Source organism: Saccopteryx bilineata, chromosome 6 (genome assembly GCF_036850765.1).
Source record: "Saccopteryx bilineata isolate mSacBil1 chromosome 6, mSacBil1_pri_phased_curated, whole genome shotgun sequence".
Classification (NCBI taxonomy): Eukaryota; Metazoa; Chordata; class Mammalia; order Chiroptera; family Emballonuridae; genus Saccopteryx; species Saccopteryx bilineata.
In genome coordinates, this window is record NC_089495.1 from 179,753,009 (window position 1) to 179,768,067 (window position 15,059).

Sequence of the window (15,059 nt, forward strand, 5' to 3'; positions counted from 1 at the left end):
GGAAGGGGCACCTCTTTCATTGGTGGTCAGTGAGAGGAGCATAGTTCCCATTGAAATACTGGTCAGTTTGTTGATTTAAATTTACTTGTTCTTTATTTTAAATATTGTATTTGTTCCCGTTTTTTTTTTTTTTTTTTACTTTAAAATAAGATATGTGCAGTGTGCATAGGGATTTGTTCATAGTTTTTTTTATAGTCCGGCCCTCCAATGGTCTGAGGGACAGTGAACTGGCCCCCTGTGTAAAAAGTTTGGGGACCCCTGACTTACAGTGATATTATAAATTCTGTACATAATCCATTATTTAATAAAAACAATTCATAACCATTTTAAAAGGAAGCACTCCCAACATTAAACCTTTCTTTCAAAAGAGTAATACATCTTCTAAATTGAAATATTACAGGACAGAAGGTTTCAAAGATTTTTTTTGGCTTTTCATGAAACTTGAAGGTAGCCTTTGGTTTGATGAGATTTATAAACTCGTCTTTACCAAGAGTAATTTTGAAACTAGAAGTATAAGGGTGAGGATAATTCATCCAAATAAATCACTTTATTCTTTATATAAATACTTCCTATTCTAGGAATTTATGGCCTAACAATGATAAAAAGCTAAGATGAATGTGACAGAAATAAACAAGATCTAAAATACACTTTTTGCCATTACAGAAATTAAAATACATTCTGAATGTCTATTATGGATATAACAGTCCTAAAATAACCACTTGGAACTAATGTACAGTACACTGTTAGAATCATAGGGAAATATAGCAGGTGTTCAACACAACCAGAAAAGCTTGATTTCACTGCTCCAGATGTTTCCAATTTTGAGTACAAGAAGACATTAAAAAAGAATCAGATTTCGAGTGACGTCACGGAAATGGCGCCGTGAGCAGCGCGTCCGACAGCTCTCCCCTAAATCACAACAAATTTATCAACTAGAAACAGAAAAATTTATCCTCGGAGCATTCCGGAGTTCCACACAAACTGATAGCGAAAGGACTGTTATCACTTGAATCTGAGAGACGAGGGTGTGGAGAAATCTACCGCAGGGACGTTCATTCAAGCCACGAGGAAGTGCGCCTGTGGTGAGTCAGCCCACACTCGGGAGCCGCGAGCCGCCGCGAGCAGCCGCGCGTGCGCCCGGTCCGGTTGAGCACCGCTGACGTTCCCAGCGGCCCGCACACTGCGAGTGAGAGTCGCCAGCCACCGGTGCCCGGAGCGCCCCATTCACGCGCGTGCCTTGGGCATTCCATGCGCCCAGAGCGCCCTACTGGCCCGCACACCCAGGTGCTCCATTATCCTGCGCCTGGTGCGATCCAGCCGCCAGCGGCAGGGCGAGCGGGAGAGGCTTGGGAGATTCTCTCCGTGGGCGGGGCACCTCACCCAGCCATTCAAGCTAACAATCAAGCGTTGGGGGAGGGGCGCACGCAGGCAGCCTAAAATACCTTCGGAAGCACAGCTGCGACCCAATCACTGAAATTAGCTTAACCCATGAAATCTGCGCACCCTCGGTTCTAATTGATAAGATCTCTCTCAGTTCAGCGATCCAAGACAAGAGGCGTGATATTTTTTAGTGCCTCTCGCTAAAGGGGCGGGGGCAACTTCTGATTGATAGAGCCTCCATATTCAGGGATAAACGCTAACAAGAAGGACTTGGCAGATAATAAGATCTATACTACACTAGTCGTAAGCAGAGACTAGTACCTCTTCTTCCCTGCAAAAACAGGCTACAAAGTGTGGAAAGCCTGGGTTGAGAGGTCCAACTAAATGATAGGCGCTGATCAGACACCTTGACAACAATTGACTCCCACCCCCGCCTGATTAAACTGGAGGCCCTGACTGTCAGAGCCTTTCCCAAAGCCTTGCACTGAGTGGGGATAGAGTGGGGATTTCCCAGCTCTTTGAGCCTCTTACTCCCCAGGCAGAAGCAGTTGCAGCCTTATAGCTGGATCACCAGGCTGCTAATTCAGAAAGGGGGGACTAGGAGAGAGAATCCAGGAAAGCAAACTCTCTCATCGTTGGACCCTGCAAACGCCAACAAGCCTTGACTACCAGCAAGACTAAAGCCAATTATAGGACATTGCCATAGAATCCCATCAACTGCAATCCCTACCTAAGTGTGACACAGGGGCAGAGCCTGGGGTACAGAGTCACCGACCAGGAAGAGGGAGAGAAAAGAAAAAGGAAGAAGTTAACCTCTCAAAATCAAGAAAAATCCACAGACTTTACAACTTGATCCACTAATTTTTTTGTTGTTGTTGTTTGTTTCTTCTATCTTATTGCCTTTATTTCCTCCACCTCGGTCCTTCTATTCTCTGCCCATCTTATGCTTCCCCTTTCTTGAACTACACTACCCATGAGTGTTGCATTTTATTTCTCTTCTTCATCCTCACCCTCCTTTAAGGTTATACTCCAAAACACTTAACTCTCACTCTCTCCTCTTTTTTTTTTTTTTGTCTTGCTTTATTTTGTTTTTTTCTCTTCCTATTTTATTTCTTCCTTCGTTTTTCTCTTTTTCTTATTTTTTCCTTTCTATTCGTTTTTTCTTTTCTCATTTTACTTTCCTCCCATATAATCCTCAATCACGAACAAATTAGTTAATTTGGGACTCAAGGCTCTTTTTTTGGCTTTATTTCTCTTTTTTGCTTTTGTTTTTATTTTTTTTCTTGTTTGTTTATTTTTGTGGCATTTTGGGTCCTCCCAACCCAAGGTCTCCATTGTATTTAATCTTCGCTCCACTTAATACAACAGATTTTTACTTATTATTTTTATTTTTTTTCTTCTTTATTATTATTTTTTGTTCCTTTTTTCTGGTTCCCTCTTATCCCTCTCATTATTTCTCTTAGTTGACCATCACTTACAAGCAAATCATCTTATGCTTGTCTAAGATTTTCTTCCTTTTTTTTTTTTTTTTTTTGCATTTAGTAGGTCCCTACTCCCTTTTTTTGCCCCTTGAACTCTTCACCCCAAATCAGGCCCTCCATTATAGGCACGATATTTCCCTGAGGAGGGAAGAGGAGGGAAAGAGAAGAAAGAAAAAAGGGGGAAATAATAAATTATTACTGTTTTTTTTTGGTGGGGTGTTTTACCTTTTTTTTTTCTTTTTCTTTTTCTTTTTTTACTTTTTACTCATTATTAATTCTAATTAGTGCTATCAACAAGACCACCCTCAGATGCCGATAAGAAAGAGGAAATCGAATATTATGGATACAAAAGAAAGAGAGGTAACACAAATAGATGTGGAAAAATCTATGGAGAAAAGACTTAACATATTGGAAGCCTTGGAGCTAAATGACAGAGAATTTAAAATAGAAATCTTAAAAATACTCAGAGATATACAAGAAAACACAGAAAGGCAATATAGGGAGATCAGAAAACAACTCAATGAACACAAAGAATATATTACCAAGGAAATTGAAACTATAAAAACAAATCAAACAGAAATGAAAAACTCAATTCACGAGCTGAAAAACAAGGTAACAAGCTTAGCTAACAGAACAGCCCAGATTGAAGATAGGATTAGTGAAATAGAAGACAAACAACTTGAGGCACAACAGAGAGAAGAAGAAAGAGACTCAAAAATAATAAAAAACGACAAAGCCCTACAGGAATTGTCTGACTCCATCAGAAAGAATAACATAAGAATAATAGGTATATCAGAGGGAGAAGAGAAAGAAAATGGAATGGAGAATATACTCAAACAAATAATAGACGAGAACTTCCCAAGCCTGTGGAAAGAACTAAAGCCTCAAATTCAAGAAGCAAACAGAACACCGAGTTTTCTTAACCCCAACAAACCCACTCCAAGGCACATCATAATAAAGATGACACAAACCAATGACAAAGAAAAAATTCTCAAGGCAGCCAGGGAAAAGAAGAGTACAACATATAAAGGAAGGCCTATTAGATTATCATCAGATTTCTCAGCAGAAACTCTACAAGCTAGAAGAGAGTGGACCCCAATATTTAAAGCCCTGAAAGAGAGGAACTTTCAGCCAAGAATACTATACCCATCAAAGCTATCCTTCAAGTATGAAGGAGATATAAAAACATTCACAAATACAGAAAAGATGAGAGAATTTATCAACAGAAAGCCCCCACTCCAGGAAATACTAAAGGGGGTTTTCCAACCAGATTCAAAGAACAAAAGAAAACAACACCACAAGTAACAGCTCCACCAAGAACACAATAAAACCAAACTTAAACTGTGACAACAAAGGAAAAAAAGGGGGGAGAGGATGGAGATTAACAGTAGCAAAGGACGATGAAGTGCAGAAATACTTATAAGATAGGGTACTACAATGAATATGGTAGGTACCCTTTTCATTACTTAATGGGAACCACCCTTGAAAAAACCACCACAAAAACACTTGACTTAAAAAAGGTAGCAACAGAGGAAAGAAGTATGGAACACAAACAAACAAAAACAAATGATAGAAAAACAAAAGAGAAGAATCAAACTAGATACAAAACTAACAGAAAGCAATTTATAAAATGGCAGTAGGGAACCCACAAGTGTCAATAATTACACTAAATGTAAATGGATTAAACTTACCAATAAAAAGACACAGAGTAGCAGAATGGATTAAAAAAGAAAATCCAACTATATGCTGCCTACAAGAAACACATCTAAGCAACAAGGATAAAAACAAATTCAAAGTGAAAGGCTGGAAAACAATACTCCAAGCAAACAACACCCAAAAAAAAGCAGGTGTAGCAATACTCATATCTAGTAATGCTGACTACAAGACAGAAAAAGTACTCAGAGACAAAAATGGTCATTTCATAATGATTAAGGGGAAGTTGAATCAAGAAGACATAACAATCCTTAATATATATGCACCAAACCAAGGAGCACCAAAATATATAAGACAGCTACTTATTGACCTTAAAACAAAAACTAACAAAAATACAATCATACTTGGAGACCTCAATACACCGCTGACGGCTCTAGATCGGTCATCCAAACAGAGAATCAACAAAGATATAGTGGCCTTAAACAAAAAAGAATCAGATTTCAGTTCAATATAAAAAAAAACCCCTCAAAATACAAGATATCCAACAACATAAAGTTGCTAGAGAGGCTGTTTTGATTTTTAAGAGATGACAAAGAGAACTAGGTAGGCTAGAATTCTCTCTTTGGGAGGAGGCTAAGACTAACACAAAGACAGCAATCAACAACCTGGTGATTCGCGGGGCACTAGGTCCAATCAGGTCCCATTAGTTGTGAGGAGCGAAGAGAAACCCACATACTCTTAGCTGTCCCAGGACCTGATCCACCCAAGGTCCTTGTAAAATCAAAAGCATGGGCCTGACCTGTGGTGGCGCAGTGGGATAAAGCGTCGACCTGGAAATGCTGAGGTCGCCGGTTTAAAACCCTGGGCTTGCCTGGTCAAGGCACATATGGGAGTTGATGCTTCCAGCTCCTCCCCCCTTCTCTCTCTCTCTCTCTCTGTCTCTCCTTTCTCTCCCTCTCTCTCTCCTCTCTAAAAATGAATAAATAAATAAAAAGCATGGTATTTATACCACTTACTATGAGTTTTTCATGGAACTTAAAATGTTAAACAAACAACTTCTAAGCTCCGGTTTTGGAGTTGTTTTTTTTTTTTTGAACACTTGAATCAAGTGTTTATTTTTACTAAGCATGCAATTCTTAATAGGAATCATTTATAGCACAGCTGATGGAAAATGACATATTTGTATGGATAATACAACTACCATGAAGAGAACGTGGGAAGTCCTGGAAAATATAATAAAAAAGACCCCCCTCAAGAAAGAAAAAAAAAAGATGTCACATCTATACTAATTTAAAGACCCTAAAGAATTACTCAGCTATCATCTCCTCCTCCAACTTTGGCTGCCTGTTAAAACATGGTTTATGAATCATCCTTGGAGAACAGGAAAATATAATGCACTTGACTAAAAATAGGTAGGAACATTCGATAATAAATCTCCTTTCTTGATATTCTTGGGTCATCAAATACTGATTACTGAGAGAAGTGTGATTTTTTTTCATGCCTTACAGAAAGGCCAGAAGGAAATCAGCCCTGGGTCCTGTCAGAAGGTACAAGAGTGTCTGGCCTGACAGTCACTCAGGGAAGAAAATCACATTGATTTTAAATGCCTGGGGACCTGGAGCTCACCTGTCAGAATAAACAGTGAGGTTGCTGCTTCTCTTTTTCATGTGATCACTATGAAAAGAGTCCTTATCCCTTGAAGTAAGAAATGATACATAGTCTTTTTTTTTTTTTTTTTTTACTTACAACAGAAATTAGAGAATAGCAATTTGATGAAGCAGTCAGACAAGAACAATCTCTCAGATTCACTAGGATTCTGGCTCCAACATAAAGCATTGGTAAGTTCTAGTTCATAACTAAAAACTGTCCACATAAAGATATTTCTGTTTCCCATCTTAGGGTCCCTTCAAAGATTTGTTACATGGAACTGTGGAGGGGCAACTGAGAGAATTTATTTACATCATGTCGTGGATAGTTCACACAAAACGAACGGTGGCTTCTGCCTGGCAATCAATGTAGTGAATTTTCACATCTGTGGGAATCTTCCTAAACAGATTCTGCACAGAACTGAACACAAATCATACATTTCCCTGCAGAAAGAACAGCAGAGAACAGTAACATAGATAATACCTGACGCTTACTTACTAGATACAGGCGAGATTACCACAGAGGACAAGGAGAAAAATCTAGTAAAATGTGAAGTGCCCAAGGTTGGTGGAATGAATAACGTTGGGTCTAGAAAATGCCAGGGGACCAATGCTCCATCACATGAAATTTTGAGCGGCATTTCACATGGGACATCAGCATGAAGGGATTCATTCTACAGGCTGAAAGTTCTGGAACCCCACGATGAGCAGCTCTTTACCACAGCAGACAGAATACTCACCAGAAGGCTCGGGACCAGCCGCAGGTGCCGCCTGCTTAGTCAAGCTCACGGAGCCGTCCACTGCGTCGATCTCTGTGAAGCAAGCAGACACAGACCAGAGAAAAGTCCATTTAAAGAACTTTCAGAAATCTCATGGAAAGAAACAGCCCTTCACACTTCAAAATCAGAATCTATGATGTTTTATAAGAATACATCAGAAAGACACATTAAATTAGAGGCATTCGTGTCTAAATGGATAATGAAGACATACAGTCATTAAATCAGAAATATTACTGCTATGCACAGCCTATAAGGTTCACATAGCCTCTCTACCAAGCTGATCTGCAATTCAACTTCTTAACCTATCAAAAAAATTAAGCAGTAATTGAACAGCACGGCATTCTAAAATCTTCTAAAATTACATAGAATGATCTTTTCCTGATGAACGGTACAATGTTCTCAGATGAATCGTAACTGTAAGAGACAGTTTGCCTTTTCAAAGAAGAACGGTTCTGAACAGGAAAGAGTTAAAATGAAATGCCTTTATCTACAGAGTCATTTTTATGTGTATTTTTATACTGATGTTGTTTATGTAAATTCTGGATTTGCCATTGATTTCTATTTGTTTGAAATTTAGATTTCAAGATCTTTTCAAGATGGGGTGGGGATTTAGGAGTTCTAGGAGGTACATAGAAGCAAGAGGAAGCCCTTTTGCATTCGAGAAAGTAGAGGCAGAAAAAAATGGCAATTGAGACATAGGAAAGTGCTATCTATAAAATCTGAATTGACATGTTGTGAAGGTCATTATCTATGTAAGGATATATCTACAGGAAGATCCCAGGTAGAATGGTTCACCCCTACATTGCAAGACAACACTGTTGAACAGAAAAAAGTGAACCTGTATCTTTATAGATAGATATGAAAAAAAATTAAAAGTCTTAGTTTTAACTTTTTAAAACACAAGTAGTATACTAACATGTATACTATGACCCACTCTGCTAAAACAAACCTCACTAATCTATACACACAGTCACAACATTTTTGTTTGTTTGTTTGTTTTTTGTTTTTATTTAGTGAGAGGAGGGGAGGCAGAGACAGACTCCTGCGTGCACCCCAACCGGGATCCACTGAGCAAGCCCACTAGGGGGCAATGTTCTGCCCATCTGGGGATGCTGCTCTGTTGCAACTGGAACCATTTTTTTAGCACCTGAGACAGAGGCCATGGAGCCATCCTCAGTGCCCAGGACCAACTTTCCTAGGGCCATTTACTCAAATAGAACCATGGCTGTAGGAGGGGAAGAGAAGAGAGAAAGAGATAGAGAGAGGGAGAGAGAGAGAGAGAGAGAGAGAGAGAGAGAGAGAGAGAGGCGAGAGGGGGAAGGGAGGGGAGGCAGATGGTCACTTCTCTTGTGTGCCCTGACCGGGAATCAAACCCGGGACATCCACATATCAGGCCGGTGCTCTACCACTGAGCCAACTGGCCAGGGTGAACACTGTATTATGCAAAAACATATCTAAATAACAAGAAACTTGGATGCGGCTGTTTCTTAAGAACTTGTCTTGAGGGGACATAAAAAAGGCCTTTGCATTTTAACCTAACATTTAAATATTCTCTAATATGTTACCATGAAACCTATTTTATAACTGAAATTAAAAAAGAAAAAATCCAGTTCATCTCAAATTCTCCATAGAAAGGAACATTTCATTTTAAACACAATTAGAGAATATAAAAGCATCATGGACACTTACTTTACTGATTTGGTGATTATTTACTAAGGCCCAGGCTCTAAGCATGGATTGCATCATATTTATTTTAATCCACATAAAACTCTGAAGTGTATGTACTTTGATTGTTCCCACTTTAGAGAAGAGAGAAGTGAGAAGTCCACACAGAGCTGGCATTTACACCCAGGCATCTGGACCCCATGTGTAGCCTTCATGGCATTTACCATATTTGCAATATTACATTTCTATTTGTAATGATATATGAATATGAGTCTATAGATTCCATGAAGACAAGGGCTATTTGTGTATTAAAAACTATTATGTGTGTCCCCAGCTCTTAGCAAAATGCCTAGCATAATGGTAAGTGCTCAACAAATCTTTGTTGAAGGGGTGAATAATGAAGTGCTCCCCCTAGAGCTGGGAAGTTGAACTACACCACTGTTTTATACCTCTTAGGCTGTGAAACCAGCCGAGTTCCAAAAAGGCTCAGTGATTAATCACCCTGCCATACTGTACTCCTTATTTTGAGAAGTATTTGCTGCCCAAGTCTTTCTGCGACTACAAACTCAAATACTGGATACATATTTCCCCTTTCCTTCTCTAAGTCTCCAGTGACTGTCCCACATAAAACTAATGCATTTTTTCCATAAACCTTTCTAATTCTGTGCATGACCAAAATATTGCAACATTTTGGAAAGCCAATATTGAAGTACTCAACTACAGAGAAGTGAGGCCGTATAAACAGTTTGGCACAAGCTATTTAGCTCCTGGCATTTTAGTGGGCAAACTTCTGTAACTGACGTGGTGCTATAGTCACGTGGGGTGGGCAAAAAGTAGGTTTACAGTTGGTTGTATGGAGAACAATACAATAATCAATAAATAACAAGGCAAGACTAAACTGTGTTTTATGTACTCACAAATGTAAATTCACTTTTGCCCCACCCTGTATATACCAAACACAAAAGGATAAGCATTGAACACCCCACCAAAAATATTTAACACTGAGATTTTGTTTTCAATTGAAGAATAACTGGGCAAGACAGAACTATAACCGAGGTCATTTCACTCTGCTCTCCGACTGAACGTGAAGATGATTGTTCTGTAAACAAACAGAACATTAGAGAACAGCTATGTCTGTGAGGCTGTGCGTGTAATGAACCCCTCAAGACCTCGGTGGCCTAAATCAGTTACTATTTATTTTGGTTCACAAGGCGGTCTCAAGTTTGCAAGAATGGCAGGAGGGCAGGTCTCAACGGGCAAGACGTTTTGGTGGGATCTCTGCTGTGTCCCACATACTGTCAGTGCATAGTGTTTGGCAAAGCAAGTCTCGTGGCCAAGCCCAGATTCAAAGGATGGAGAAAGAGTCCCACTTCTTGATGGGACATTGCACACTGTAAGGGTGTGACGGCAGGGAGGCAGACTTCCCCACTCATGATTCATGGGAAGATACTTTATAGTTTATTATTTATGGAATAGTTTATATGTAAAATACAGCTATTTTGCATGGAGAGATAATATATACTGAGTGTACGTTAGCACTTAACTTCTACTTATAGGAAAGGGCATTCGTTTTCTATTGAACTTAAGTATATCATAATATATAGTTATTTGTAGTAATGTTACCATACTACCATAGTGATTTACCAGATACATTTCTTTTTTAAATATACATATTTAAGTGAAAAGGAAGAGTGATAAGTTCAGGTGGAAGACAGATTTAGCCAAATCCATAAACGTGACTCACAGATAACCCAAGTTTAGAGTGCACTGGACTAGTGCATTCATTGCAAAATGCTTGAATAAGCATGCAGATCACCCAGGTATCTGGTTGAAATGTGGGTTCTGGTCTGAGACAGGTCTGACGTGAGACTGAAGACTCCTGCACCTCTAACCAGCTCCTAGGTGATACCAACGCTGCAGGTTCCACAGCACACTCTGCGGAGCACGCACGTGGCAGAAAGTCAAACATCTGACAACTAGATAGTGCCCAGGCTAATCATTTACCAGCTGTGTGGTCTCAAGCAACTGCCTTCTCCTCTCTGAAACAGCCTCGTCTTTAAAATGCAGGTGATGGTGATATTAGGACCCGTCTCAGATGCCTGCATCGGGGTGAAATGAGGGGAGACGTGCCAGGCATGCAGGACAGTACCCACCATCAAAAAGGGCTCAGTTTCCACCTGGTTCTCCCCATAGTTAATGAGTTCCAAAACAGTCCTTCAAAAATGGCATTGTAGGTTCAAAAACATCAACGGGTGGGCCAAAGTACATTATGTGAGCACAGATGGCACCCAGTCACAACATTCAAAGTCATAGGCTCTTAGAATCAATCACATTTCTACCAGTGCAATCACATTTGGCATCCTCGCATATGGTATGAATCTGTTTATGTACCCCAATGTCACTCAACAAATAGTTACTGAGCATCCACTGTGTGCTACACACTGTTCTCGGCTCTGAAAATACAACAGTGAACAAGGCGGTGAAAGCCCTGGGTCCTCACCAAGCTCACCCCCTCCAGTTCTCTCAGTCTCCCAAACTGCTCACATAGCTCACTCCTCCAGCCTGCACCAAAGGAGTGAGAGGCTATTCACCTGGCCACGCACATGTTCACACATCCCCTTGGCCATCTTTTCAAGTTTGCGCTGCTATTAACAGTTCCTAATGGGAGATTTCATGTAATGCCCGGGAGCTTCAGTTCCCCACAGCTCCCACCCTTCTAGTCACTTCCACTCGGACAACTCCCTTTCCTTCATTCTCCTGTTTGGCCCTCTCTCCCCCTCCCTACCACTGAGTTCATGAGCCCTAAATAAAAGGCACCGTCACCAACAATTACAAGCATGGAAGGAAGTTGATGCCACTTTCCTATCCCGAGTAATTTTTTCCTTTACCACCATGCAATAAATAACCCACTGGTGAGCAATTTCACCGTTTGTTTGCACCTTCCCAAGTCTAAGACTGCCAGTTTGAGAAACTACTCTAAATCTGCCCAGAAAAGGCACAGCTCCTGTATCTGTCACTCCTGCGGCTTACCGGCGCTACAATGTTTAACTGGGAGCTCCTTATGGGAGCTTGTTATGAGTTATCTTATGGATTTTCCCCCTCTAAGTAATGGTGATGGCTTTGCAATTATTCACCCACATTCTTTGCCTGGTTTCCCACGTGTATTGGTTTTCTATGGCAGCATGAAAAACTGCCACCAACTTCCTGGCTCAGAAACAACACACACTTATTAGCTCAGAGTACAATAGGTCAGAAGTCTAGTGCCAATGCTGGGTTCTCTGTCCAGTATCTTAAAAGGCTAAAATCAAGGGGTCTGCTAGGCGTCCACCTTTCCGGAGACTGAGAAATTATCCGCTTTCAAGGTCAGGCAGGTTATTGGCAAGTGTTACTTCCTAGTGGTCAAAGGGTTAGAACCTGTTTCCTTAAGAGAGCCACTCTCGGGTCCTAGATGCCAACCACACTCCTTGTCACATGCCCCCACCTTCCTCAAAGCCAGTGATGGAGGATCTCTCTTCTATGGAATCCCTCTCTCTCTTTGAATCTCATTCTTTAGTCCCTTTTAGGAGCTTAGCTGATTAGGACAGGCCCACCAGAGATAAGTTCTCATTGTTAAAGTCAAGTGTGCCATGCAAGAGTGACATCCCATTATAGTCACAGTGCTGGATTATACAGGGTGTGCATACCAGGCGATGGGAGTCCTGGGGCCATCTTCAAATTCTAACCTTTCTCCACTGATTATACAGTGCAAGCTGGTAGCCATACATATATGCATTAGAGTCAAATTGATCTGGCCCATGTCCAAGGCCAAGAGGTGAGTGGGGCTGAGGCCAGGCCAAGGGGTGTGTTTCTATAATTTGAAAAAGGCACCCTATATTCCAGCAGCCTCCTTGTCCAAGGGAGCCTAACAAATCCTCTTAGAAATAATAACTCAGGGCCTGACCTGTGGTGGCACAGTGGGATAAAGCATCGACCTGGAACACTGAGATTGCCGGTTCGAAACCTTGGGCTTGCCTGGTCAAGGCACATATGGGAGTTGATGCTTCCTGCTCCTCCCCCTTCTCTCTCTCTCTCTCTCTCTCTCTCTCTCTCAAATCAATAAATAAAATTTTAAAAATCTTTATAAGAAAATAATAATAATAATAATAACCCAGGTACTCCTGTCCCTGCTATGTTTTGATTTAGAAGGTGAGAGGGGAAAGACATAATTGATTTCTTTTTTTCTCTCTTTTTTATACTTTTCAAACAAATTACCATTATCATACATTTTGGAATTGAGAGATTATGAAAAGATGGGAACAAAGCAAAAGCTAACACTAGAAAAGCAAAGAAGAAAAACCACAGGTTCCCTTTCCTATTGCAGAGAAAAAAAAGAGCCTTCCCCTAGGTAATGAGAAAGGACAGATGGGTAGTTCAGTAACCGACCCCCAGCCCAAGGGGAGCGGCATGGTGCTGGGGTGCCCCCAGGCACAGTCCCATAGACACCAAGAAGCCCAGGCTTAGCACTTACAGTAATAGATGATTGGAGGTGAGGGTGGGGTGGGTGGGGAACACAATATTATGCCCGGACATTTGCATTACAAACCTGCTTTTAATGACTCATAGCAACAACCAGGTTGGACAAGCCCACGTCTCAAGTAGCACTTACCTGGTGATCTTTCCTGGTCCTTCCAGGCCTAACAGAGGACTGTCACCGTGCCAGATCCCTCTGTGGGAGGAGGTGACAAGACAACTACTATACTTGAATCAGTCCTCTTTGTGCTCTTCTATTGGTTCTATTTCAGCTCCAGTGTCCTGATGGTCATATAGCGAAATGACAGAACTTGACCTTTATTTTATCAGAAAACCTCCCTTTTGTCTGACGCTTTGTGATGTTGCTTGTTTTGGGTCTCGGTTTTTATCAAATTTTATTTGTCTGAATTTCTCACGCTCCAGACTTTGTCTTAAACTTGCCATGCCTGGCAGTGAGGACACTCAGCCCTGTCTGAGATCAGACATACGCCTCCAGGTCCCGGCTGCCTCAGGTCCCAGCTATCCCGCAGAACGTTCAAGCAGGGTCTTAGTTTCAGACACTTGGATCTGTGCCAGCTCAGGTAATTATCCTCTGCTTACCTAATTTCCCCAGGCAATTGTAATTGAAAATGGTATTATCCTGTGTACTTCAGTTCTGATCTGCTCTGCACTGTCCCTGTGTCCTGCTTCTCTCTTCCACGATAAGCTAACTGAGCTGGATTCTTTTGTAGCTTATGTAGAAAAAAAAAATTTTTTTTTAATCTCCCAAGTGGGAAAAATATCAGATAAATAAGAGCCTTTTAATTAGCCTCAAACCAAGGGACTGATACCATTGGCAGTGGTTGTAAGACAGCAAACCTTTATGAAAAGTTTCTTTTATAGACTAAAATACAGAGGTTTTCTTACTGAAAAGCGGACCAGAACACAGAGGGAGGGGGCAACAAGGAGCGTAAGAAGAATACTGACAGGACTCTACTCTCCCAAAATGATTTTAAAAGGTACTGTTCTCTTGTTCATTTCCAAATAACCTGATTGAGACTCAGCAGGACAGAATGCACAAGGTAACACAGGCATGCCTACAAGCCAATGAAAATGCAACAGAAATGTGCTTGTTGAGTACTTCCAACAAGCTGTCCCAAAGAATTACAATGAAAGCCACACAGGTGAGTGACATATGAAAATTTTAAACTTTCTAGTAACACCGCTAAAAAAATAAAAGGAAAAGAAATATTACTAAGCAATAAAAAGGAAAGAACTATTGATAAACAGGACAAGTTGGATGGCTGTTGAGAGAATTTTTATGAGTGAAAAGAACAAATGTCACACAGCGAGGCACTATATGATTCCATTTATATGACAAAAATATACAACTAGAGAACAGATCAGTGATTCTCAGGAGTTAGGGAGGCAGGGAGGAAGGGTGGTGGCATAGCCCAGGGGCTTCCTATTTTGACTGCGGTGGTCTTCACAAGAATCGACATAGGTGATTACGTTGCACGCACACAGGAGTGCATAACAAGTTCGTAAGATCTGAATAAGGTCAGTGGATTGTATTAATGTCAATTTCGTGGTTGTGAATATTATATCATAGTTTTGTAAAATGGTTCTGATGAGAAAACTGGGTAAAATTTTTTACAACTGCATGCTACTTTACAATAATCTAAAAATTAAAAGTAAGAAAAGTTAAATTTGAATAATAGATTTAACCGAGTAGGTGCATAATTTTCTCGTATAAGTGATGTACATATAATTGATATAAAAATCACATTTTATACAATTTCACATGTTTTGTATTTGTTTCATTCTAAGTCTTTGGGATCCAGAGTGTAGTTTATACTTACAGCACATTTCCTTTTAAACTAGCCTCACTTCAAATATTTAATGACCACACGTGGCTGTGGCTCCTGGTCCTGGCAGCAAAAATACTTGAGCCAAGTCTAATACCC

General features: G+C 40.6%; 1 protein-coding gene across 6 annotated transcripts in view; it reads right to left on the reverse strand.

Annotated features, from left to right (window-relative positions):
- PLCB4 (phospholipase C beta 4) overlaps positions 1-15,059 on the reverse strand; it is a 387,833-nt gene that overhangs the window by 229,286 nt on the left and 143,488 nt on the right. For 4 of the 6 annotated variants that reach the window (XM_066234675.1, XM_066234673.1, XM_066234674.1 and 1 more), the window contains one exon: positions 6,901-6,972. The exons of the other annotated variants lie outside the window; for them this stretch is intronic. The gene's annotated coding sequence lies outside the window, so the exon portion shown is untranslated. The remainder of the gene's footprint in view (positions 1-6,900; positions 6,973-15,059) is intronic. 6 annotated transcript variants of the gene reach the window in all.